At 35.6% G+C, this 24,142-nt stretch overlaps 2 long non-coding RNA genes across 3 annotated transcripts in view; one reads left to right on the top strand and one right to left on the bottom strand.

Moving 5' to 3' along the window:
* LOC129143765 (uncharacterized) overlaps positions 1-24,142 on the top strand; it is a 277,822-nt gene that overhangs the window by 113,308 nt on the left and 140,372 nt on the right. The gene's annotated exons all lie outside the window — the stretch shown is intronic.
* Positions 5,095-23,391, bottom strand: LOC104006194 (uncharacterized). 2 transcript variants are annotated; one of them, XR_001717123.3, is made up of 4 exons: positions 23,170-23,391; positions 15,692-17,761; positions 15,137-15,227; positions 5,095-5,351 (listed from the first exon to the last, which is right to left on the bottom strand). It is a non-coding gene; the product is annotated as an uncharacterized LOC104006194 (long non-coding RNA). The 2 variants fall into 2 exon arrangements; XR_001717124.3 differs by having other exon boundaries at positions 15,137-15,185.

The raw sequence follows: 24,142 nt of genomic DNA, 5'->3' as shown, positions 1-24,142 counted from the left end.
ACTTTTGAAAATAAATTTTGAGACAATCAGGGTAATTTGAACACTGATAAGATACTTTATGATATTAAAGAAATACAATTTATTTAGGTTCATATTGATATTGTTGCTATGTTTTTTAAGTCTTCATATTATAGAAATACAACTTTAGAAATACAACTATAGAAATATTTATAGATGAAATGTCATATTGAGTGAAATTTGTTTTCAAATAATATGAAACAGGAAGGGAAGATTGACCATGAATTGGAAGCTGTGCACAAGGGAATTCCTTATGTAATTGTTTACTTTTGGATATGGTTGAAATTTTTCATAAGAAGAGTAAAATTGTTTGATGTGCCTATTTGTAAGCCTATTTTTGCTTCAGTGTAATGAATGAATGTTAATATCCTGGATGAATGAAAAGAGTAGCAGAGGAGATTTGGGAGACTTGGTTGGTAGGCTATTGATTAACACACATCATCCCCTGGTCACATTACATATTAGGAAACATCTTTCACTTTTCCTTATGAATTTGGATTGTGTAGTCATTACACAGAAAGACTCTGGAGTTAAGGAGTTAAATAAGACTTGGGTTCACATTCTAGCTCTTATACTTAGTAGCTATTTGGCAGCTTCCTGATGGCAATGTATGGCAATGTAGGGCAATGTAGTTATGAGGTTAAACTCATAAGAATCTTTTACTCTGAGCCTAGTCACAGTATATAACAGAAAAACAAAGTTTCCTTTTTATAGATTATCAGGTTAATCTCATTAAGATGAAGAATAATTTGGTGATGTTGTACCCTGAATCACACACACACAGGTTGCTCAAACTTACACCCTGGAAAATATAAATTTGACACATTTAAGTTGTCAAATAGTACAGGGGATTGTAGCTATTGTTAAAAATCCTTCCCTTAGTTTCTTCTATTATTTCAGAGTTAACTCAGTACCCTAGGTAATGGTTGTGGCCAAGACTATAAGTTATCCCTTAATTTTGATTATTACAGCAGCTCATTTTGCAACCCTGTCTTTTGCCGTTGATCCCATATTTCCTCATTCTTTAAATAAAGTAAATATCTGGAAAGTACAGGAAAGAATTTTTTTTTCTTTTTGAATTTGGCAAGTGGAATAAAATGAAAGCCAAAGAAAAAGTCTGTCAAAAATATTGTCTTCTCAGTTTCATTGATGACATTCCTGTCAGGTTTTTGGAAAGGCCATAACATACAGATGTTAAATGCTTACTTGGAATTGAAAATACATGTCCATTCCTTGTGGTAAGGAATGAATCAAGCAGTCTGTCTGCAGTCTTGCCCTGATTTTTATGAAACTGACCATACTGAGTTTTACATTAAGTTTTACATTGAGCAATAAATAAGGTCAACATCACCAAAGCTTTGCTGCGAAATAACTCTCAATGTTGCTTTGTGTGACTCAACAAGAATTCACTTTTAATGTCTAGTTCAGTTAGAGACTGATGTGGAAAAGTAATCAATGGCTCTATAATGGAAAATAAAAATTACTACTAATTGTGTGGGACAGAGTGCTGAAACCATACAAGGACCCTGTTTTAATAAATTTTGAAAAGTGGCAAGTATACTGATTGCACATGGGAAAACTCCTGAAGAAAATATCTAAGAAAGAAATAAATCATAAGATTCAAAGCCACACTCTAAGCACTGCCATTTTTAATATCTACATAGTGACTTCAACCAAGATAGAGAACCAAAAATTGCATGCCTCATGGTAACCATCTCTAGCCTGATCTAAAGGTTTCTAATATTCTGCATGTATGCAAACTTCTTTATGACTTTTATTCTCTTTGAAAAACACTGCATGAAGAAGTTGAGATTCCTTCTTCCCTGAGCTTATTTATACTGAACTTATTTATACTGAGTAAATCCATCCAGGGAAATTTTTAAATGAATATTCAATTATTGAGAGCTATCAGTTTTTTTTTATTGTGTAGATGAGTATGTGTACAAAGTTAATCTGTACTAGGTTTACAGAGAGATGGGTCATCTCAATATGTGTGCTAGACATCCTTGACAATTCAGCCTCCCAGTCAGGACAGCCTCACTGCCCAAGAATCTCTGCTTCCATTTTCCTTATTCCATCAGCACTTGGAAACCGTGCTTTGGTTGTATTTGCTTGATCAGGTACCAATGATTCTGTTAAAGGGAGTTTTTCAAGAATGTCAGTAGGTTTTAGAAACTACCATGTATTAAAACTTTTTCTTCAATTTTTCACACAAAAGTAGAATTTATAAAAAGAGTGCTACTGTTACATTGTCATGAAACAAAAAGAGGGATGATTAATTTTGCTTGACCAGATCAAGAAATTCTTCACTGATTTGAATCTTGAGGATTAGAAGATAATTATGAGTCTTAAGTGAGGGGAAAAATGAAAGAGAAAGTGCAAAATTTGCTTGATTACTTATGCCCCAGGCCTTTCCACATAAACTAATAGGTGTCAATTAGTTGTCTTATCCCTATCATTCACCTGGACACAATTGTCTCAAGAATAGACGACTAAAAAGAAAGGTATTATTAGATCTATGGAAATGTAGAATGAAACAACATCTGTCAGTAATGTGATTGGTTGACATTTCATAATGGCAACAAGGTGAAATGCAGGATACAGAATTTATTTCCGTTAACAATATGCACAATCACCCAATATTTCTGGAAGAAACCTGTTTGCAGGGATTAATTGAAAGAGAGAAATCAATGCAACAAATATTATTTGAGTGGGTAGCATGTAGATATAAGTAAGGAAGCAATAATTAAATTTTAGAGAGTCAGAATGTTTTACAGAGGTAGCAGGTACCCTGGGTACATTGCTGAGACATGATTTCATTTTTTAATTTTTCAAATGAGCTCAGACAAGGTGTGTTTATGAATAATTAACATCAAAAATTTAATTCTCGAGGGTCAAAATGATATGCATTGATGTCATTACAGTTATTTTCAACAAAAATCTATATTGTAGTATAATAAATGAGAAATTAGAGTTGATACCTTGACTTTTAGGCATTGTAATGAACACCATAAAAGCCTTCAATAAAAATATTTTATGCAGAAGGTGGAGAAATATAAATAAAATATATATTTCAATTCATTTTATATAAATAGATCATTTCTTATCTCTTGATGTGCAGGTGAGTGGAAGGCAGAGTACAAAAATATTTCAATTCCTGAATATTGCTAGTAAATTCCTCTTCTCATTTTCTCCAAGAATGCAACTTGATATAAAATACTTAAGTCAAAAAAATTATATAAATTCACCAAACTCATAACACATCTGGCCCAGTTATCTTGTATATTAGTTAGAATTAAGTTTGGTTGTGGCAAAACTCTACCTTGTCTGTAACATAAGAAGAAAACAGTAGCATAACTCCTCTTATAGGAAAGTCTTTGTAGGCATTCAGGTGTTGTATAACACTTTTCTGTTACTGTTACTCTAGGCATTGCCTCTACTCTCAATCTACACTCATCTTGCACCAAATCAAATATACTTCCTATGTAAGTTGGTGTCTCCTGTTCATCCATCACACTGCTCCCTCCTCTTTAGGAATGTGTATCCCTGTAGTTGCCACTTTATATGTGCTTTTATCTTTTTGGCTCAAAATAGCCCCTGGGCTACATCCAGCTTCAAAGGAGACAGGGAAACAGTATTTTTTCTGGTCAGCCATGTGCCTAGATACTCTGCCTCATTCAAGCTAGCTGTGTAAAACATAACAATCAACAAAATCTTAGTGGTCCTTGCCTCAAGGAATTTGTCGTCTCATGGATTTGTTGAACACATAGTCATATTATTGAGCTCATACTGTGTACTAGTTTTCTGTGGCTCCTGTAAAAAGTCACCACAAAATGTGTTGCTTAAAACAACAAAAATTTATTCTCACAAAGTTCTGGAGGCCGAAAGTCCAAAATCAAGGTGTCATTAGGACTCCACACCTTCTGGAAGCTGCAAGAGACAATCCCTTCTTTGCCTTTTCCACCTTCTGGTGGGGGTTGGCATTCCTTGGCTTATGGCCACACTGTTCTCCATTCTGCTTCTATCTTCACATCTCTTTTCTGTGTCTTTTCCTGTTTTGTCTAAGTTTCAGTCTTCTTTTTTCTTACAAGAACACTAGTCATTGGTTTTAGGGCCCACCTGGGTAATCCAGGATGATCTCCTCATTTCAAGATCCTTAGATGAATTACATCTGCAAAGATACTTTTTCCAAATAAAGTAACATTCACAGGTTCCAGGGATTATGACCTAGATATTTCTTCTTGGGTGCCACCATCAATCAACCCATATGTTTTTTCAACTACATATGAAAAAACAATTACATTTTTAAGCTCACTTATACTTCCAGCACAAATTTCAGATAAAATTGTTTTTCATCACTATATATATACACTTTCCTAGGTCTCATGAACTATAGATAGTGAACAATTATACAACCTCTTCCCCTGAGACGTATTATAAATGTTAATAAGTGAAATAATCACGATGAAGTAAATTTAAAATGTTAAAATATTTTACCATTTCTTTTCTTTCAACTTCCTAAAAAATAATTTCAAACAAAAAGGGAGTTCTGCATTTGGGAGCAGAATGCAATCTGTATATATTTCTTTTGTGTCAGGCAAATACATACTCTGATTTATTGGACCTTAATCTGGGATATTTTAGATTCCCAGCACATAACTTGCACTAGATGCAGAAAACATTTATTTATTATTACTTTTAGCTGAGAAAGAGAGATCTTGAATCTACTCAGTAAAGCAAAGTAAATTAAGGTTGTTTGATGCGGGGCATAGGGAGACAGAGAAGAGAAAAGAGTTTCATGAGGCAAAAATTTCCAATTTTCTTTGCAAAATATTTGGTTAGGGTAAGATAAAATTCAAAAAATAATAAAAATTGGAACAAAACTTCCCATTCTACAAATAAAGTGGAGACAAATGATTCATAAAACAGAATATTGACATAGTGTATTTTACCTTGAATTGTCCCTTGTACGGTACATACTATTATGTAATAGCACAGTAATCATGTTATATGAGAGCAAAATGAAAAAACAAGACAGCCATATCTCTAAATTTTTATTATATAAGCTTGTACAAATAACTTTTTTGATTTATCTAATACTAAAATTTTAGGTGATGTTACATGAAGTATAAAAAATACAGGTAATTATAATGTGGGAAATAAAAGCTATACCTAATTTAACTAACTATAAATATTTATTTTTAACTAAGATTGAACATGAATATTCTTTGGACCTGTATAACATATATTTAACCTATTGTGACAGCATGTTCTCCGGTAAAGGAATTCCTCATGGTAACAGTCAGGTTGGTGACTTGGTGAACTTCTCATCTCTGAAAAGAACAGAGATGACTGGGGTAATTGTAAGGAAGATTTGTGACAAATCTAAGATTTTACAATTCTCAGCAAATAGATGTGAATGTATAAGCAGAATTTAGCTTGGATTGAAAATACTGTGCATTGGAAGTGAATATTTTGAAGCAAAGGATAGTGAAGAAAATCTTTGAGGAATACTCAATTCTCAGTTGTCTGCAGAGGTAGCACATTGCAGGGTATGCTATCTATCCAGTACAAGCCAAAGGCTTCTACCCTAGCTCCCTGCTGTTGTAACTGGGAAATATCAGCTACATTTAACTACCTAATTTAAACTTCACTTGAAAGGGACATCTTCTGTATGAAATCATAATAAGCTTATGAATGTCAAATATTTGGAACTATCTATTATTTCAGAATATCAGCCCCCTCATGTCTTTCATTGAGTAATTAAGGTTTGACTACAGTTTTATGTCTTTCTCTGTAAAAGGTATTGCTTTTTGACAGCTCCTTAAATTATCATGTGGAATGCAACTGTTGAATGCATAACTGAAACGGAGATATAGGATGTGAAAAATCACACACTATAATTTTCTAAAATGCAAATCACTTATATTCTGCAGCTATTATGGAATAAAAATCCTAGTAAAAAAGTTGCACAGGAAGTTTTAGATAGAAGATGGAAAAAACAGATTTGCTCCCTTTCTGTCTGTCCCTATTAGTGATTTTCCAGACACAGTATAGAGGTTCTGGTTTGAAACAGTTTTAGGCAGAGCTTCAGAGAGGTTTTATTCCATAAAAGCACATTATTTCCATTAAAGTCCACAATAAGAGCTGAAGGATATGCCATTCTTTCATGAGAAGCAACACTCATAAATCTTAGTAACATAAGCAATTCTGAAATAAAATCAAATTGGAGTGCAGAACCATTTGGGGGCTGCTTTTCACATTTTTTTTTTTTTGAGGAGGCAAAGATTTTCAAAGAAATAGGACTGCGTTTTCAGCCTGCATACTATCTCACACCAGTAATATCTGTTGTCTTTAACCTTTACTTTGTCTAAGTGATGTGTGAACATAAAGTCACCTGAGTGACCCGTTAACGCACCGCAAAAAGTTTTGTGATAACATAAGCAGACTGGTTCTTGTGAACCAGTAATGAAAATTGCTTCATCAGACTTCTTGATCTCTATAATTTTTCAGGGTCCAAAAATGAAATGTGATTTATAGTTCTATAAATTTCATTGCTTCAGAGTTTTGGTTCTCTAATCTCAGCTGTGAAAGGAGAGCTCAGAAGTTCCTTCACAGATTTTCTTTTAACCAAAGAAATGAATGCATAAATAAACCCCAGCTAAAACTTTCATGTGTTTAATGTCCTAGAAGAGCAAAATGATTGGCTCAGAATTAAAGGGAAATGTAATGGTTTTTGATACGTTTTGCAAGATGAATAATGAAAAGATTGTGTAAAATAGTGTATGGTGTGATGAAAAAGAATCCCCAAAGTAGTATATCCAATGTCAACATTTTCCCATGGGCTTTGTATTAAGCCCAGAGAAATCCTTTGTGTATGCTTTGTAATTTTTAACTGGAAAGAAAAAGTGAAAGAGAAATATGTTACTTGGGCCACTAACTTGGTATGTCTATTGATTTCTTATAAGTAACCTGGAGCCTAGAGATTGCTGTAGTCAATATATATATAGAAAGAAATACTCAACTGGTGGGATTTCTTTATTAACCAATTATGCTCTACCTTCTGCAGAGTAAACGCCAATGCTGCATGAAATTAACAGAATTCCACAGCTGGAATTGAACAGAATGATTTGATACTTGTGCTTGGTATTTCTGGAAGGGAAAGATTTTACGAATTTTCATTGCAAGACAGACCAAAATTTAAAACTTGAAGAAGGAATCTGAGTTACTTTGGTTGAAACATTACTGTCTGCAAGTGTAGCAGTAGGCTTTGTTTTTTTCTCAGCCTGTGGCAATGGGATGGGTTTTAATAGTAGGTAGCTAACCCCTTCAGTGGAAGTGGGAATTATTTTGTTATCAGTTAGCCATTTGGCAAATATTGTGAAATTAGCAGGGCCTTGAACATTAAAAAGACATTATCATATCTTAAAGTGAATAATGAATGTGATTTTGGCTACATAAAAATTTATTTAAATAAACAACTTCTAGGTTTTTTCTGGTATGATATGACAGATGTGGTTTCTCTAACATTCTTTTTTTTATTATACTTTAATTTTTAGGGTACATGTGCACAATGTGCAGGTTTGTTACATATGTATACATGTGCCATGTTGGTGTGCTGCACCCTTTAACTCATCATTTAACATTAGGTATATCTCCTAATGCTATCCCTCCCCACTCCCCCCACCCCACAACAGTCTCCAGTGTGTGATGTTCCCCTTCCTGTGTCCATGTGTTCTCATCGTTCGATTCCCACCTATGAGTGAGAACATGTGGTGTTTGGTTTTTTGTCCTTGCGATAGTTTGCTGAGAATGATGGTTTCCAGCTTCATCCATGTCCCTACAAAGGACATGGACTCATCCTTTTTCATGGCTGCATAGTATTCCATGGTGTATATGTGCCACATTTTCTTAATCCAGTCTATCACTGTTGGACATTTGGGTTGGTTCCAAGTTTTTGCTATTGTGAATAGTGCTACAATAAACACACATGTCCATGTGTCTTTATAGTAGCATGATTTACAATCCTTTGGGTATATACCCAGTAATGGGATGGCTGGGTCAAATGGTATTTCTAGTTCTAGATCCCTGAGGAATCGCCACACTGACTTCCACAATGGTTGAACTAGTTTACAGTCCCACCAACAGTGTCAAAATCTTCCTATTTCTCCACATCCTCTCCAGCACCTGTTGTTTCCTGACTTTTTAATGATTGCCATTCTAACTGGTGTGAGATGATATCTCATTGTGGTTTTGATTTGCATTTCTCTGATGGCCAGTGATGATGCTTCTGCACAGCAAAAGAAACTACCATCAGAGTGAACAGGCAACCTACAGAATGGGAGAAAATTTTTGCAATCTACTCATCTGACAAAGGGCTAATATCCAGGATCTAAAATGAACTCAAACAAATTTACAAGAAAAAAACAACCCCATCAACAAGTGGGCAAAGGATATGAACAGACACTTCTCAAAAGAAGACATTTATGCAGCCAACAGACACATGAAAAAATGTTCTCTAACATTCTTAATGTGATATTCAACAAAAAATTCCAAAAGTTAACTCTGAAGTAGATTTTAGGAGGCAAATAACTGCAAGTATTTTAAATTAAATTTGTTTTCTTATAAGAACTGTGTAACAAGTAAATATACATAAAAGATGCTCTAACAGAGTTTTAAGATTTAAAGCAATATGTTAGTGAGACCCAAAATTTGAGGGATATAGCACATTTCTAAAATTGTAAGTCAAGGATAACAGAGTCTAGATATAGGAAAGTCAGATACTCTTGCTTTGACCTACCATCTATTAACTATTACTGAACAATTCTATTTTTCCAGCCCTTACCTGGTAAAAAATTGCAATGAGTGAATTATATTAAATGACCTTAAGTTTTCCTTCTATCACTAAAATGTTTTAATTATGTTGATTAAGAATAAAACATGATTTAACACACAATATTTACTTTTCTACATAACCTTTAAAATTTGGGCAATTTGTAAAGCAAAGTTAAATACATGAAAACTTTCATAGTGTAAACCATAAAGTTTCTGAGACAAATCCCAATCAGTTTAGAACTTTATTTGGTCAAGGCTGAGGATGCATGGGAGACAGATCTGTGCCTTTCTCCAGTGATGATTTTGAGGGCTTCAATATTTAAAAAGGAAAAGCAGGCTGGAGGGGAAATAGGGAGGGTCTGGTCACATTGCTGAATCCACATGTTGCAAGATAAAAGAAGTAGTATGGAAATAGTCAATTATGTATTTGTCTCAACTTCAGTAAATTGGCATTTTACACAAGATAAGGTGAACATAGAGTGGAGATATTTGACCTTTTATCTGTAGCTATCTGCTTAGGAACAAAAGCAAAGTCAGTTTCTTGCATGACTCAGCTTTCAGCTTAATTTTTTCCTTTTGGCATAGTGAATTGGGGTCCCAGTTTTTATTTTCCTTTCACAATAGAGATTACAGAAATACCTCAATTCTACTTTGGATTATCATTAATCCAATTATTCATTTAATGTGTGAGACTTTTGGTATTATAGGCAGGATCTTGTAGTTGAGTCAGAAAACATTCTACAAATAAATAATTACATGCAACGTAGTAGATGATGCATTAAAGACAATTTAGTATAGTGCATAAGAGCACAGACTTTGGAGTCATTCAATCCCTATGTCTGCCATCTACTTGCTGTGTGAACCTGGTCAAGTTGGTATACTTCTCCAAATCTCAATTTCCTAAAATGGGGATAATAATGATGATTAAATGAGATAATGCATTGTCTCATTCTTAAGAAATGTTTAATATATGTTAAGCATTAAGCTCAATTATGCTCTTAGATGTGCTATAGGAGCCTTAAAGGGGAAAGCCAATTGCTATCTGCTTAATTCCAGGAAGAGGAGGTCCAGGGAAGTGTGATATTTGAGCTGGCTTTGAAATAAGAGAGTGAGTTAATTGTGTAGATTAGAGTCAAGGGAAGTGCAACTAAGATAAAATACACACACAGTTACTGAATTAAGAAGAACACATTCTAAGTTAAGGGAATATAAATGGTTTCTTGGCTGGAGAAGTATGTATGTATGCATTGGTATAAAAAGAGGGAGGTTGGAAATTGAGGCTAACGCTTTAACGTAAATGTGAAATGCTATGAAATATCTTGTGTACAAAGAATTTAGAGTTTAATCCTTCTGGAAACATCAGTGAAACACTCAAGGTTTCCACATAGTAGTAGGATGACACTATCAACAGACTTACTGATGTAGGAAGGTCATGTTCAAGACAGTGTGGAAAACCGATGAATGCAATTGAGATTGGTAGCAGTGAGATGCCAGTTAGAATATTCCAGGCAAAAACTGATAGAGGCCAAACCCAAGGTTGAAATAGTAGAAATGGAAGGAAGAGAGATTTAAGAGAGAGTTCTGAGGTAAATAGATGCATGTATTAGGGTTCTCCAGAGAAACAGAACCACTTGTATGTGTGTGGGAGGCAGGGAGAGAAAGAGACAAAGGGTAGAATTTATTTTAAGGAATTGGCTCACATGATTATGGAAGCTGTCAAATACAAAATCAGCAGGGTGAAATAGCAGGCTGGCAACTCAAGAAAGAGCCAGTGCTGCAGTTCAAGTCTGAAAGCTGTCTGCCAGCAGAATTTCATCTTGCCCAGGGTAGGTTGGACTTTTGTTCTATTCAGGCCTTCAACTGATCATATGAGGCTCACCTACGTTATGCAGGGCAGTGTGCTTTACTCAACATCTACCGACTTAAATGTTAATTTCCTCCAAAAACACCCTCACGGAAACACCCAGAATAATATTTTACCACATATCTGGGCACTGCATCCCAGCCAAGTTGACACGTAAAATTAACCATCATGGGCATGTGTTGATGATGAACTGGAAAAAACAAAAATGAGGAGAGCAAGAAGCTGAAAATGAACAAGGTGTCCCCCTTGGTATAGGAAGAAGCATTATCTGAAGTAAGAGAAAAGGAAGAGACAGACTGTGGATGGAAGAGTTAGAGTTGAATAATTTTGATTGATTATATTGAATTTGAAATGACCGTGGATAATCCAAGTGAAATGTTTCTTAGAAAATTTGAGGTATTGGTCTGAAGATTAGATAAGAAGCCAGGGTTAAGAACAAAGACTCAGACTAATATCCAGCATCTATAAGAAACTTAAACAAATTTACAAGAAACAAACAAACCCATTAAAAAGTGGACAAATACATGAACAGACATTTTTCAAAAGAAGACATACATGCTGCCAACAATGCTACAGAAAAAGCTCAACATCACTGATCATTAGAGAAATGCAAATTAAAACCATAGTAAGATACCATCTCACACCAGTCAGAATGGCTATTACTAAAAAGTCAAAAAATAACTGGTGCTGGCAAGGTTGTGGAGATAAAAAGGAATGCTTATACACTGTTGGTGGGAGTGTAAATTAATTCCACCATTGTGGAAAACAGTATGGTGATTTAATGAGCTAAAAACAGAACTACCATTTGATTTATTAGTGGATATATATGCAAAGGAATATAAATCACTGTATCATAAAGACACATGCACACATATGTTCCTTGCAGTACTATTCACAATAGCAAAGACATGAAATCAACCTAAATGCTCATCAATGGTAGACTGGATAAGGAAAATGTGGTACATATACACCATGGAATACTATTCAGCCATAAAAAGAATGAGATCATGTACTTTGCAGGAACATGGATGAAGATAGAAGCTATTATCCTTAGCAAAATAATGCAGGAGCAAAAAACAAAACACTGCATGTTCTCACTTATAAATAGGAACTAAATTATGAGAACACATAGATATATAAAGGGAAACAACACACCCTGGGGCCTATTGGAGGGTGAAGGCTGGGAGGAGAAAGACGATTTGGAAAAATAACTAATGGGTACTAGGTTTAATAGTTGGGTGATGAAATAATCTGTACAGCAAACCCCCGTGACCCAAGTTTACCTATGTAACAAACCTGCACATGTACCCCTGAGCTTAAAATGAAAGTTAATAAAAAGAGAGTAAAGACTCAGAAACCAATGGTCTTTCAGCTGAGAACATAGATAAAATTTATGAAAGTAGTGATTCTCAAACCTAAAGCTCATAAGAATCATCTGTGAAGTATTTTAAAAATACAGATTCTGGTTCCCACCCTTGGAAACATTAAGTCAGAATTTTCAGAGCTGTAGCTCAGGCATTCAATTTAGAAAGTCCCATAAATGCAGCCAAGTTTGAGAGACTCTAGCTTAAAGTTTGAAGACTGCTGGCTTAAAGAACAGATCATGAAGCAAAATAAGAGACTAAGGAAAAAGGATAAAATGTAGAGAGTAGCACATTTTAAAGGGAATAGATTAGGAGAACCCATAAAAGTAATCAGCAGGAAATCAAGGAGAAGGAACCTTATCTGGAAACCAAATTAAGGAGAGCTGGGCTAACAGCATCGAATGAAGAAATGATGTCAGTAAAGATAAGGAATGTGAAAGACATTCAACTCAGTTTTCCTCAATTAAAGCTCATTTTGATCTATTAATAGCAAAAGGAGCATTTGGGTCTTAGGAGTAGTAAACTCCATTTTCTATTTCCCAGCCCCATTTGCAGGTTCCCCAGAGCCAAAAGCAGCTGTTTTACCAGATGGCTGCTGGCCAGGACATTTTTTTTTTTGTTTCACTGAACTAGGAAGTAAGACAGGAACAAAACAAGATATAAAAATCAAAGAAAAAGACTAAATAAACCATGTCATAGATGTCAGCCTTATCATTATGTTTAGAAACCAGCAGGATGACACGAAAAGTCACTGTATGTATCTTCCAGCTGGAAAATGTTTCTAACTAAAGAAAGGAGGCCAGAGAATTTTCAAAAGAATTGTTGAGACTATAAGCAGTAAAGGGAATGTCACAAGTCCTACCTCAATGTCACTACAACAAATATCAGCCTTATGTCAAAAGTATCCTGCATTCACTTTGCCTTACATTAAGACTTTGCCTCACAGCCAAGCCCTAAAGGGAAGATGCTATGGAACCACAGCTACAATATAGTCAAAACTTGACTCTGAAAGCTTAAGTCCATGCAATTAAACTTCTCAAAGCCAACCTAGGAAACAGGCCATTGTCTCCTCTGCAGGGAAACAACCACTGATAACATTTCGCCCTCACTCTGGTAGGCCAGTAGTGTCTGCATTACTTCAGTCAGGAAATTAATAGGAATTCACTGGAATTGAACACATAATTGCACTCTGATCCACTAGATTCTACCCACCGAAGTAACTAGTACCTTTGAAACATTACTGGGACATTCAGAAAGCTGTCCTATACAGAAAGCTGGGTCACCTGTACTTTGCTAAATCTTTAATTTGCTAATTTAGAGGCACATATATATATAAAATACATATTATATACAAATATACACAATTGAGAAGTCTCTTGCTTGAAAAAATGAGTGAAGAGAACCAATCCCATCTTCCACCTTTTGTGATATATATATTTTTTTAACTGAGATGGAGTTTCATTCCTGTTGCCCAGGCTGGAATGCAATGTCGCAATCTCGGTTCACTGCAACCTCCGCCTCCCGGGTTCAAGTGATTCTCCTGTCTCAGCCTCCCAAGTAGCTGGGATTACAGGCATAACCCACCACACCCAGCTAATTTTTGTATTTTTAGTAGAGACTGGCTTTCACCATGTTGGTCAGGCTGGTCTCGAACCCCTGACCTCAAGTGATCCACCCGCCTTGGCCTCCCAAAGTGCCAGGATTACAGGCATGAATCACCACGCCTGGCCTGTGATAATTAATTATTTTGGAAATATTTCCTGCTTTGGAAGACCATCTAAAACAAAATTTCACCAATAGTAATATATTAATGAGAAAACGTGGCTGGTTTTAATTCAGAAGACTCTCATTACTGCCAAGATTTTTATTATATCAGTCAAATTAAATGGTCCTGGAAAGCATCATCAATCCACTCTTTCAATATTTCTCTAAGTCAGTCAAACATCTATTTCCTTCTAATTTAGTTCTTCTCCTATGTAGTAGAGGCATAATGCTGAAGCTAATGCTTTCTGTATACCAGAGTTTAATCAAATAAGCAACATTCAGGTACCGATTTGAAAATCGGGATCTTGCCTGATAAAATGAGCTCCTCCTCACAATTCAAGATTGCCCCATTCACATTCTATATTTTCCCAAATTACTAAGAATAAGACCCATACACATGGGGTAAACTCCTACACAAATGGTCTTTGTTTATTATCCATTAATGACTGTCTTAAATTTCAACCCACCAGGATGTCACTGCAGATTAAAATTGACAGCCAAAGGGGGCTTTGGTGGTTAATTCAAATTTTTGAATTCATAGATTTGAATGACAGAATTGAAATAGAGAAGGACCTTGTCCAGCATCTCACATCCAGTAAGAGATAGAGCCAGAACTTGAATTCAGATCTTGAGTACACATAAGCTTTCTTTTTCCTACTATGTCAAGGTACTGCTATAATTCTCTAAGCAATTTATGACTTCATGCTTCTTCCCTGTCTGACAAGTTCACACTGCCCCAATTAGGATACATTTTTTCTTTTTGTGCAGTTCCTTAGCATCTGCCTTTTCATTTTGCCTCTCCAGCAACTCCTTTCTCCATCTCTTCAATGTGATTTATTTCTCAGTATGTCCGAACACATTTACATTTCTATCCCGAACTTCAACCCTGTCATCAAAAAGAATATTTTGGCTAGTTCTTTTCTCAGAGGCAGATCAGTTTTGCAGGGATCTGAGGTAATCTGCACTTAAAGTTTTACTCTGGGGTGACCCTAGTCTCTGAGAAAACATATTTTCTATCTTGGTCTTTGGGTTATGAAATTCTTAGTGGTATCATGGGAAGATTCAGGAGAGCTGAGAATTTATCATGGATTTTATATATTTTGGCATGCCCCAAAATGCAGAGCCATGTTATATTTAGACTATTGCCATATAAAATAATTGTTTATTGCTTCATATAATGTATATGTTATATGCTAACTCCAATTTGAATGGAAGTGTATTTGCTCCATGATAGATGTTCTCCTGATTCCAGAACTCTAAGAAAGAGAATATGACATGAGCAGTTACTTACCTCTTAACTTCCAGAAACTTGTTCATGTATATTACAGGGTTCTGTTGAGCTGCAAGTGACAGTAGAAACAGACATACATATATTGGTTCACCTAGATATAAAACATAAGCAAACAGTAATATACATTTATACTATTTAATTATAAAAGCAGGTTTTTTGTTAACTTTACATTAACTATCCAGAAATACCCAAAGTATTGTTACTGAAATCTCAGTTTTAATTATTAAATAGTTAAAGAGTATAAGGTTTATGTATTTACACAATTTCATTCCTGTAATCTAGTCAGAAAAGGATAAGGGACCAATGGCTGAAAGCTTGGGAACCCTTGCATCATCCACAACTGGCTTACGACAAGAAATCAAACAAGGTAGCTTATAAAAATCAAGAGTGGAATTTTAAAAATAAAAAATAAATAAGTTAAAAATATATTCCTTTAAAAAAAGGATAGACCTTCACGTTCAATAAAATCCGCTTACAACATTTTTATTCAGTCACTTGAAATTCACTGTGGGAATGTTTCATGTGTAAATCCTCACACTTTCTCTCACTACATACCTCTTAAAAGAAGCAAAACAGCAACAGCAAACAGAGGCCATGTGTACATCCTGGAAAGCAGCCTTCTCCTTGGTCTTGATTGATGATGACAGTTCAAATCTACCTGAATCTCTCCCATCACATTCTTAAGGCTGAAGAGCTGCTTGTATGTTCCCTTAACCCAGCCACAGGGGATTTATGGGTGTGCACACCCATAAAACAGAAGGTTGGGAAAAACAGGTTTGCAGTCCCGTGTAAAGGCAGCAGATGCAGTTGTAGATACCATGGTTAGCATAAACAAGCACAGAAAAAAAATTTCTATTTTCCTGCAAAGCTGAAGCGCAGACTGAACAAGATAGACATACAGATAAAGAAGACCAACCACAATAGGAGTGTACCAAGAAATATATTAGGTGCCCATCCAATTGTCTTACGTGGTCAAATACAAAAGTAATCCACGTACAGGGTCAATGGTAGCCTTCATTCCTGACTTTTTCTGGTGAGGTTTTCATTGAAACCTGAGTACTCTTCCCACATTAAAATGTCTGCTTTTGAAACTAAGTTACTACTTAAATGGAAACATTAAAGAGGCATTAGCATGAAAGAGGGAAAAGACCATTATGTCATCCAGGTCACTTCCTTGCCAAGTAATGAATATTGCCCTTATTTCTCTTCCCAAAGTGTTGGTCAAATCCTGTTTTTAAAGCCTCAGAGATGGGCATCCATCCTCTCCCTCAGAGGATATTTATTCCACATTTTAATAGTTTTAACAATTAGGAAACTTTTCCTGAAAGTCTGTCCAATTTTTCTTTGCTTAATTTCTTTCCATGGCCATTTAGTAATGGCTCAGAGTTCTGAAAATCTTTCACAGGCAGTTGATCTGGAAAAGGGTGGCTTCAAGTGTGCATGATGAGACTGGGGGAAGCATGCCTATGAGGAGCATCTGAAATCACTTGAATTTCCTCTATGACTTCTGTGTTTACCTTATCACATATCATATCTATATGTAAAACCATGAACTTGAGTTTGTAGAAATTATCTGAAATCTTCCATAGAACACTGTTTTTTGGTTTGAAAACAAATTAACACAGGTCATAGAATAGTACTAAGGAAAAATCAGTTATTTGTAGCCAACTTCACCAAGTTTGTGGTCCTGTTTTTTTTCCACTATAGTGGGTGAAGGTTGGTGAGGGCATTAAAGGAATGAGTAAACCAGAGAAATAATTTACTCCTCAAAACAGTCTTAAATATCAATTCAAGGAAATCAAAATTTGTGCAGTTGCTATGGAAATCAGTGAATAGTAAAGGTAATTACTTTAATAAATTCTTTCATAGCACATTCACTGCAAAATACTTCTGTCTCTAAATAGTCTGAGGTATTTGGTTTCTCTTGGAACGTTCTCTAAAATGTTCTAAGTATTTAAATTCCTTCTCTCTTGCCCCTAACCCTCACACTGGACATGATATTTATTAATAAAAACAATAAATTAGATACTCTCAGAGATTCACAGGTAAGACTAAATGAACCCTGTCCTTTTATATGTATGTTTAACTCTGAACAAACTGTCTAATACTTTGACTCTGCTTCTTACATATTCTGCAGCACAATTTAATATGTTTTCCCAGTCAATTCACAGATATTGCTGAGTGGATGGGGTTGAGGTAGGTACACATAGTAGATATTTATTGTCTGCAGGAAATTAGCCTAGCCAAATACTTAGTACTAGATAGTTATTTAGTGTCTTCTTTTTATAATTTGGTTTTATTGTTACCTTTCTAATAAAATACTTGTTCTTTCACATTGGTTTTATATTATAAACATATAAAGGTTGAAGAGTGTTTTATGGACTTCATGACAAATAAGCTATATTAAATTTATACAATATCTTTTAAAGTCGTATCTGTTTAAATGTTTCACATATTTTTTTCCTGCTAAATAGAAAGGTTAATTGGTTAAAAAAGTTCTGATAGATGAGAACCCTACTGGGAGGCTGGCCTTAGAGGTAGAATAATAATAGCAGTAGTCTGAGAAAGCTATAAAGAAAGCGAGGTATTTTATTACCTATACTTCTTGGTCCACAACAATCAGTCCTGCCGTGTACGTGTAGAAACCAATATGTTATGAGAATTATCAATGATCATGTGAAAAGTAAGCATTCATGATGATTCACATTTTTTTAAAGCATGTTCTAACATTTTACTTTACAAATTTAAAGAAGGAAGATCTGGATGTTTCTGTTGTTCTCTAAGATATTTTTTAATTGTGCTAATATAATTAGAATATGGAGTTTTAATAGATAATTACAATACATATTTAATACTCCTGTCAAAGATTCATTATCCTCAGGATTCTAAAAGGAATTTTATAGTTCATATGTAAAAAAAGAATTACAAAACAAGTTGTGTTCATTCACTCAAAAAGTATTTATAGAGCCTTTATAATGCAGTATGACATTAGTGTGAGGACGTATGTTGAGTAAAGTTATCACGCTGACTTCCACCTTCATGGGGCTTTCAATTAGGGAAGATCCTCATTAATTACATGATCACATAAAAATGTACAATTGCAATTCTGTGAAATACTCTGAGTATGGGTCATGCAGTTCAAAGTCCCTGGGGAAGGAAGAAGTATAAGGAACTAAAGTAAACCAGTGAGGCTGAATCCCAGAGGGCAGAGTTTTGGAGAACAGGTTATAACTTTGTATAAATGTCCTGTAAGAGATAAAAAGCACTGGAATTATTAAGCAGAAGAAACACTGGATTTTTCTTTTGAAAAAGTAATTCTGGCTGCAGAATGGAGAATGCCTTGGAGAGAGAAAGACCAAAGGCTAATGCGGTAGTTCAGATAAGAGACAACCAGGTTTTAATCTACACATCTCCATTAGAACTCTTTTTTTTGTGCACATAACTCCATGGCCTTGCTGCCCTAGGCAACAGTCAGCAGACCGCCAAACATGTGAGTGAGCCACAAGAACAACTTGGCCCAACCCCACATAAATTGTTGACCTATAAACATAAACTAAATACATACATTTGTTTAACGATAAAAAAATTTTAAAAAAAGTAACTCCTCTTTTTAAGGTCACTAATGACTAACACATTGATTAATCACATGGTCAAGCATTCGTCATATTACCCAACAGCTCAGGGGCAGTTGATGTAGTTGATCACTCCTTCCTCCTTATTTTTTTTTTTTTTTTTTGGTTGGTTTTTTTTTTTTTTTTTTTTTTGAGAGAGAGTCTCACTCTTTCACCTGGGCGGGAGTGCAGTGGCTGCAATCTCGGTTCACTGCAACCTCTGCCTCCCTGGTTCAAGCGATTCTCCTGCCTCAGCCTCCCAAGTAGCTGGGATTACAGGCACCCGCCACTACTCCTAGCTATTTTTTTTTTTATTTTTAGTAGAGACGGGGTTTCACCTTGTTGGCCAGGCTGGTCTCAAACTCCTGACATCGTGATCTGCCCGCCTGGGCCTCTCAAAGTGCTGGGATTACAGGTGTGAGCCACCGCGCCTGGCCCACTCCTTCCTTGTTGACATTGCTTCCCCTGTCCTGCTCTGATCTTCGTTGTTGTTCCTCTCAATCTTGGCTGGTTCTTCGTGTTGTCCTTGGTAAACTGTAGTACTTTAGGGCTTTTTTTTTTCTCATATATTTATCTTCTCTCTTTATACTTTTCTTGGTAATCACATCCAATCCCATGATTTTTAATACATCGACACACTGACAACTTAAATTTTAACTTCATTTCTAATCTTATCTAAACTAAAGTTGTATCATATGCCAGCCATGCCAAAATATATCTTGAATCTGATCCCCACTGCTGACATTTTATTTCAATCATTCAATTGAGATAACTTCCTACACTGTCTTCCTTTTCACCCTTGCTTATATTCTATCTTCAATACAGCATCCAGAATGAGCCTTTTAAAATATAAATCATCAGGCAGGGTCTTCCCCACCCTCCCCACCTCCTGACCCTCTGGCTGAAACCTACAGCACAGCCTTCTCTCCTCTGTCAGTTGTGCTGATTGGTTGCAGCTCCGCATCTCTCTGGGGTGGAGCCCCAGGAGAAAAGTAAAAGACCCTTGGCCACAACCACTGCTAAGGTCCCTTCCTCTGTTGTCTCCAAGTTGGGGAGGGAACATAAACCCTGAGATTGCCCCAGAGTTGTGGTGGGCAGCCCAGGAGTGCCAAGCCATGAACTCAGCCAGCTCTCAAGTGGGGGAGGAACCCACATTTTCAGAACATTGATAGGGAGCATGGCTGCAGTTGTGAGGAAATGTAAGGGAGCCACAAGACTGAGCAAGAGCCTGTTGACTGACAATTATGCCTAAGCACCACCTAGTGAATGACACCCCAAAGCTTCAACACCAAAAGTACTTCGTTAGCATACCCACCTGTGTACCAAAGACAAGAAGTCAGCTACAAATAAAGACCCTGCACAAAGCTTTGGCCCTCTGGAAACATCCAGAAAATATAAATCAAATTATATTACTCTTTTGCTCAAAACTTGCTAAAGTCTTTTAGTCTCCTTTTTTTGTTTGTTTGTTTGTTTGTTTTCTTTTGAGACAGACTTTCCCTCTTGTTGCCCAGTCTGGAGTGCAGTGGCTAAGATCTCCACTCACTGCAACCTCCGCCTCCCAGGTTCAAGTGATACTCCTGCCTCAGCTTCCCAATTAGCTGGGATTACAGGCATGTGCCACCACGCCTGGCTAATTTTTGTGTTTTTAGTAGAGACAGGGTTTCACCATGTTGGTCAAGCTGGTCTCGAAAACTCCTGACCTCAGATGATCCACCCTCCTGGGCCTCCCAAAGTGCTGGGATTACAGGCGTGAGCCACCACGCCCAGCCTTCTTTTACTTAGAGTCTTACAAGTAAAATCCAAAATTCCTACCACAACCCACAAAGTATTAAATGCTGTGTAATCTGATATCCCTGTATCCTTTGTAATCTCTTCCTTGCTAACTCCATTCCTTGTTAGTTCTGAAAAAGCTAAGCAAGCCCAGGGATTTTGCATTTGCTGTTCCCTTTACCTAAAATGTCCCTTTCCTCCAATGTCACAAAACCATTTCCTGCAATTCTCTCATGTATTTCCTCAAATATATTTACACGTAAACTTTATCTACCACTCTTGATAAAATCATACCCCATCCAAATCACTTCCTAATGCTCTTACTTGTTTTTTTCATGAAATTTATGCCACTTTTATCTTACATGGAATTTGTACCTCACTTTATGTATTTATTTGTTTATTTTATGCCCCCTTCCTTAAAGATTGTGAGCTCTATAAGACCAAGGAGTTCATTTTAGGTGTTACTCTATGAGACAATATACATTGCAGGCATCTAATGTAATGTCTGTTGAATAAATAAATGAATATACATATAAAATCAGGTTAAACATAAATTGCTGAGGATTTGTATACTTGCATAAAGTGTACACTCAAAAGATTAGAGTTATAAATAATTATCCATACATATTATTATATTTAACTCTCAAAAGTCGCCAGGAGGTAAAGAATATTAGTCTATTTTGCAGATAAGAAAATTGAGGCTCAAGAATAATTGGAAATTTGTCCAAGATTCCATAGAATGCATGTGTTTGAGTATAAGACCTATGTCTTATAGTTCCTTTTCGCACTGTCTCCTGTAAACAACCTGAGTATTGCAAGCAGTTTGACTGACTTTGTGTATTCAGATAATTACATTTAAAAATCCTGGCACAAAAGTAAGGTAATCGCTTATGGAAGATGATAGGGATAGAGTCAGAAAAACTTCCTGTAAAATTCTGGCTCAAGCAATAACCCAGTTTGTGACCTTGAACGCACCTTTCACCTCTCAACTTCAATATTTGCCTCTATAAAATGATAATCTTAAAATGTGCATATTACACAGTGGGATACCAATGATTAATGGTTACTGCCTGCAAAGAATTATCTAAGTGCTAAATAATATTATGATTACTAACAGGCTTGGAATTCTGGTTCGGAACTTTTGGCTGCTTATTCAAACCTTATCTAAACTATCTTAAAATCTTGAGTCTTTAAGACTGGCCTTACTAAAGCTTTCTCCTTGCTTACAGTCTAAAGTGATTTCTTAAGAAAAGAATTAATCTTACGAATCTTGTGAAATTTCAAAATTTCTGCTTTTAAAGTCATCCTTCAAAAGGAAGATAAGAGGCATTTATTAGGAAAGCAAAACAACCTACTGAATAAGGGATTGCTTTTGACCTTGACATTGGTCTCAGCATCCCATGGTAGATGCTGCTAATTTTTTGAATCAGCGGTTGAGCCAAATTTCACAGTGTCAGTAAAATTTCTGAACACTTTCTGCTTAAAGGAATACAAAATCCAGGCACAACAAGCAGGAGAAGAACCACTAGGAAATGGGAAATTTTAAAAAGCATTCAATGTAGCCATTCAGTAACTTTCCTTTATATGGATTTTAGATAATTCATTGTGGTGTCAGTCTAAGCACTATTTTTCTCAATGCAGAAATTATTTTGACAATCATATCATATCACATATGTCACATATCATTTACTTAGATATTTACTGATTGATTAATGGATGGCAAGGACTTGTTAGACATTGGACATATAGAAATAAAGACATACCACTAACATTACATAAAAATGTCAATGGAAGTAAACACAGGAGCTGGAATGAAATTACCCAATTTAAACTGAGAATATAGCTCCTTTGGCTTTTGAGAAACACAACAGACTTAAGTAACAGAGTCAAGCCAAATTGCCTGGTTCAAGTTCCAGCACTGCCACATATTAGCTGGGTGTCTTTCGACAAGTTATTTAATTTCTCTGTGCCTCATTTCTCTATTACAAAACAGAGATTTTAATAGAATTTACCTCATAGGGCTGTTGTGAAGATCAAATTAGTTAATATGTGTAAAACACTTGGAAAATCTTAGCAGAAAAAAGATTTTATATAGCTACTGGTTTTTATTATTATTTCAAATATAATGGTCTTTCCATGGTAGCAACATATAATCCAATGTCTTAGTTAAATATAAGTTGGGATAACTATATAATATCTCTAAGTAATTGATAGTGTTAATAAATTATTAACATGACTGAATATTTATGAGTTTTATTTGGGACTTAACCACTTATAAGTTGTGTGAACTTGGACAAGTTACTCAACCTCTCCGTACTTCCATTTTCTCAACCGCAAACAGGGGGTAATATTTGTACTTAGCTCCCAAAGTTCTGATGAAGGAGGATTAAATTAATTAATAAGGTAAAGCACTTTAAGAGAACCTGGCACATCGAGCCACTGTGTTAGTTATTGTTATTATTGCTAATGTCAGAAAATATATTACAATCAAAAGGAAAGAGACCAGAGTTGCATAAGTAATTAACAATAATCATCAAATATCAAAGTACGAAATGCTTCATCTGAGACAAACATAATTATTAGTAAGGAATAATCAATGAAAAATAAATATTTGTTACACCTATAGCCAATGGAGTAATAAAAAAAACTTACCAGCTGACAGTTAATAGATGGTATGATCTTTTTGGAGTATCTTTTTGTACAAGTTTCTCTGGTAGACATCAATCTTTTTACATTACCTAGCACCTACCAACTAGCCTGAAGCCCTTAACAAGCTGTTACGTGGGGTGGCTTAAAGCAATAACAAGAAAAGGAAAAAATAAAAAATAAAAAGCCAGAAGGAAAAAGTGCATGCTGTTTTGCTGAGTTGCACAACCTGGCTGATGGCCTAGGAACTACACTGGAAGTTGCTGAGTCTTGTTTAAATGTTTAACTCTAAGTCCCAAGGAAGTTAGAGAATCCAATGTCTACCAATATTTTAACATAACTTACATAAATCTTTAGCAAACATCAAATATGTTTGGGAAAGATAAGTTTGATTACTTACTGGCAATGTGTAATAACAAAATTCTCCTTATATTTTCACAAATGGAGTTATTAGAATGATCACTTCCCACGTTGATGTGTGTAGAAATGATGACTCCACTTATAGCCCTATTCACTCACCTCTCCTGTTGTTTCTAAACTTACTATATCCTTGTTTATAGCCTCTCACCCTCCAACATATTACTGGCCTACTTTCACCTCATTCCTAAGAGGAGATAGTATTCCAGATCTGTGCACACTGAAGATATTCCAAACATATTTTACCCTTGTTAAGTCCAGGATGATAGGAAATTTCCTAATATTGCAGTAAATGCACAGGCTTTTATTTACTCATCATGCTTGATGACAGCCATTTCATGCTGGAATGGACATTCTAGGGGTGGCCTGGCTCAGAATCTGAAGGCAGAATAGCTTTTGTGGGGCAGCACAAATCTTGCCGACTTATGTGTGCTTTCCCCTAAAAATTGTTTATTAAAAGTCTTACCAATAGCGAGGTGTAACCCAGAGACTTTGGCAATGAAATTCTACTCATACAAATCATAGAAATATGTGTCTTTAGCATTTTTAAAAATAAAAATCT

Source organism: Pan troglodytes, chromosome 3 (assembly GCF_028858775.2).
Source record: "Pan troglodytes isolate AG18354 chromosome 3, NHGRI_mPanTro3-v2.0_pri, whole genome shotgun sequence".
NCBI classification, from domain to species: domain Eukaryota; kingdom Metazoa; phylum Chordata; class Mammalia; order Primates; family Hominidae; genus Pan; species Pan troglodytes.
This window is presented reverse-complemented; position numbering and strand designations above follow the sequence as displayed.